Below are 4,472 nucleotides of genomic sequence, written 5' to 3' on the forward strand. Positions count from 1 at the left end.
AAAAAGAAAAAAGAAAAAACAGAAAAAATATGAAAGAGGAAAAAACCAAATGTGTAGTGAAAAATCTTTTGTAACTTTGGTTTAAGTGGTAACTGATCCTTTTAAAAAGAGAACTAAGTTATTTACTTTGCAAATGTGCTGATGGCATGGATCCATCTCACTGACCTCAGCAGCCTTTTTTTAAAGGTTTTGGGGTTTGTTGCCAATATTAAGTTATTTTAAATTGTGGTTGAAGCAATAGGAAATTGAAATATGGATTGTGCATGACCGTGTCTTGAGTGTAAAAATATTGCAGTTTGAAACTTGGACCTAAAGTATTGCAAAGCAAAGTTATAAATACCAATGGATTGTGTGACAGCAAAAATTTCCTATAGGATGTGCAGCATCAGAAAGACTTCATCAGTGTGGCTGTGGGTGCTTTTAGCTTTGTCCTGTGCCACTCTATGATGACATGAAACAGGACTTAACCTGCCACCAGCCCAGGCCACCCTTTGCCACCCCAGCTCCTTGGACCTTGTGTCCGCACAAGCAGACACAAAGTGTTTCTGCTGCTTCCCCCTTTTGCACAAATCCACAGAGAGCTGGGATTTTCCCCGGTCTCGTGTCTCCATTGTGCCATATTCCTAAAGAACCAGCAGCCCCTCCCAATGAATACGGTGAGTTACACAGATGCTTGTCAGCTCCACTGCCTGCCTAGAAATCTTGAAACTGCTTCTAAATGCTGCTCACTTCAGCTCTTGGACACCTACTCACACAGAGCTGGGACAAAAATGCCCCGGATGCCAGCTTACAAGGTGAGTTACGCCAAAGAAGGGCTATGTGGGAAATCTCTATCCCTGCCTATCCTTTGAAGAGATCTGTACCCGGGGGTGCGCACAGATGGGTCTTGTATCTAAAGGAAGGAATGTGCCAGCAACGTGACTGACACTTTCCCTCTCCGTGTTCGTTCCGCAGCCACGGGTACAAAGACATTCTGGGAACCCTTGTGCAGCCAGAGCCTTCTATCCCTGCAGAACGGAGCGCGGCGGCTGGGGGCGGTTGGCGGGCAGCGAGCCCCGGGCAGCGGGCGAGATCCGGCTCCGCACCTGCCAGGCCCTGCTAAGGCTCAATGCCGGCTCCTCTGCAACAGCAAAGACCTTCAGCCTTGTCACTGCCCAGAGGGGCAGTGCTGGCCCGGCCGCACAGCTCGTTTTCCCCACAAGCTGCAGGAGGTGAGAAGGCAACACTTGCAAACACTGACTGCGAGCCACAGCGCCGGCTGCGCACCATTAACCTCAGCTCTGGGACCACTGTCTGCCCCAAGCTCCGGGGGATGCACTGGGAGCCCGGCTGGGCTCTGCCCTGGGGCCATCCTCCAGTGACAGCTGCAAACAGGGAGCATTTAGTTGCCACCAAGAGCCCAGCCACGCGTGGAGGGGAGCTGGTGCAGCTGCGGCCTGCGCTGTTGCCTGCTGTGCTCTGGGGCTGCTGCTCCCCGCAGAGGGAACTGCACTGCCGTGCCAGAGGAGACAGAGAAGCTTCAGCTTAAGCCGAACTGAGCTGGATGGCTGGGCTGGCAGGAGTGGCGAGGGTCAAGGGGATTCCCAGAGCTCATCCTGCTGCAAGGACGAGGAAAAGTGGCAGTGGGAAGCTAACAGTGAGGAGAGCTGAGGCCTGGAGAGCAGCTCTTGAATGACGCTCAAATCTCACCGGACCTCTGAGACATTGCTGTTCTTCTGCCAGTGAAAGGATGAGTCCCTAAACCTGGGGCTCGCTCCTCCTCGTGGTCAGGGGCATCAAGGAAGGCTACAGTGCGACAGAGACTGCCCTGAGCTGGCAACTCACTGGGGGAAAAGAGGGAGCACTTGTGAAGTAAAGGCAGGTGGGGCAGAGAACTGTGCAGAGAAGGGCTGAGCTAAAGCTTGAGCAAGATGAAAAATGTCATTTGGGCTCATCCCAGACTGATTTCATTTCACAAGTTATTGAACAAGTTTATTTTGGGCAGGGGGGTGTCATGTTTTCCCCTGGAGGCGTGCACTCTGCAGGCTTGAGCTGCGTTGCCGAAATGCTCGGGCACGTCTCTGCTGCAGCTCACACCGGTTCTTCTTTGGCTTCTTCCGGCCCGGTGCTGAGCCGCAGCAGAGCCCTGGCGGAGCCCAGAGCAGCCTCAGCATCCACAGAGCCCGGCTGCAAGGAGAGAAAGCAGAAACCGCCCGTCAGCTGAAGGCTCCCGTCCCCCTTGTCCCAGCCGCCCGCGGTGCCCAGGCCGTGCTGGCCGTGCTCAGAGCGGTGCCCGAAGCCGCCCGTCCCTGCTGCCTTTGGCAGGAGAGCAGGAGGGCAGGACACGTGCCCAGCCTGCAGCCGGCCGTGGCACAGCCACCTCCTCAGCAGCTGCCCAGAGCGGGATGCTGCTGTGCTCGCTGCCATCTCCCAAAAGCCCTTATCCCAGCCGTGCCAAGAAGACGGGGACCCACCGCACGCCACCCGCCGCCGGAAGAAAAGCTGCTCCCAAGCCATGTCCTCGGCCTTCTCCAAGGCCACGTCCCATCCACGCCGCAGCTGCTCCCAAGCACTTCCCGATCCAGACTGGACACCACCTACAACGCTTCCTTGAAGAAAAACAAACAACAAATTAAAGAAAATGCATTACAGACAAAAAGGAGAAACAAGAAAAAAGCTAAAAAATCTTCTCTCTGTCAGGGGCCTGAGCAAGGCCCAACCTTCCCTACATGCTGGGGAAAAACCCACCCACAGGCGAGGGAAGCCCACGCTTTCTCCCTTCCCCCCTGCACTGCCCCCCAACAGGCACGGCGAGCCCAAAGCAAACAAGGGCAGTGGAGCAGCCCAAGCCCTTCCTTTCCTGCAAAACAAAGCAGCCCGTGCACAGCTCCTGGATTGCCACCTCTGCTCCTGCCATGGGGCCTTGTTTGTGTCGGGCTGCCAGCCCCAGCCCCAGCCCCAGCCCAGGGAACAGTGGGTGGTGGGGGCTGTTGGCAGGGCCAGGGGCTGACTCCCATTTCGTAAGCACCCCAGCCCATCCCGCCCACCCTGCCAAAAAGCAGCTTGGCAGCCGGCTGAAGGATTGGTTGCATCTGCCCCAGCAAAGGGAGGAACCTTTGCTTCCTGGCCAGGCTGTGCAATGCCCAAATCTGGGAGCATCCCCCTGGGTGTGGACTCATCTGTAAATTCGCTGTGGAGCCTGGCTTTGAAGAAGGTGCCACAATTGAAGTCCATCATCTTCAGCTTGCCAGGTGGAGGAAGAGCTTGTCATCCTTGATGTCACCCTCCATGTCTCCAGCAGCAGCAGCCGCACCTGGCACAGCTTCTCCAGGGGCTTCTTCTTCCCTGGGGCTGGAGCAGGCTGTCAGTGCTCTGCCCAGGGCCCCGGCTGTTGCTGAAGCAGGACAAGCAAAAGCAGCTGGCACGGGGGCCACCAGAGCTGGGAAGAGCAGCTCAGCTCCAGCAGCAGGGCTGCGCGTGCCCAGCTGAGGAGCCCTGCGCAGCGATTCAGGCAGGACAAAAACTCTGCCTTTCTTTGCTGCTCCTTGCCAAGGCGCGTGCGCAGCTGGAACTCACCGGCTCCCTGGCTCAAAGCGTGCGTGTGGCTCTCTCCCTTCTCCTATGGCACACGAATATCCTGCATCCAAGGAGCACAGGACAGGTCTTCTAATGAGGGCCTTTCCGAGGAGAGCACGGATAAACACCGTCGGATGAGATCCTGGCACTCTGCGCAGAGAAAGCAGAAAGCACCAGTCAGTCGCAGAAGGCTCCTGTCCGCTTTGCCCCACTCTTGCCATGGCCAGGCCGTGCTGCGTGTGCTCAGGGCTTTGCCTAAACTTTGCCATCAATTCTTTCTTTTGGAGGAGAGCAGGACATTGCCACCTCCTCAGCAGCTGCCAGTGTGGGATGCTCCTGAGCCCGCTGCTGCCTCCCAGCACTGCTATTCCCCCCGTGCTGCAGAGACGAGGATCCACCTGGAGAGAGCCGTCGTGGGAGCGAGAGCCGGCCCCAGGTGCTGTTCCAGCCCGTCCTGAAAGGGTGCTCCCCGCAGACCATCTGGTGCAGCACGATGCCCAGGGACCAGACGGTCGCTGCCTCGCCGTGGTACCAGCCCAGGTGCGTCCATTCCGGGGGGCTGTAGGACGGTGTTCCTATGGAATAGAGATGGAGTTCTTCAGGGGGACGCTGCCTGCTCCCAGAGCCTCGCCCCAGCATCCCCGGGCATGCGGGGGCCGCACCAGCGGCACGCGGCCTGACCCGCTGCCCTCTCGCCAGCACCTGGGGCTTGTGTACAGACTGGGGGTTGGAAAAGAAGCCGCTGGTGTCACAAGAGGGCAGCGGAAGCCCTGGCAAGGCCCGAGCATTCCATGCAAAGGAAAAACCCACTTGGTGCTGGGGAAAAACCACGCTTTCATCCTCCCTGCCTGCACTGCCCCAGAAACCATTCTTAAGCCAAGGCAAGCACGGGCAGCAGAGCAGTCTGAGCCCTGTCT

The sequence above is a fragment of the Coloeus monedula genome (assembly GCF_965178545.1).
Source record: "Coloeus monedula genome assembly, contig: HAP1_SCAFFOLD_119, whole genome shotgun sequence".
NCBI classification, from domain to species: Eukaryota; Metazoa; Chordata; class Aves; order Passeriformes; family Corvidae; genus Coloeus; species Coloeus monedula.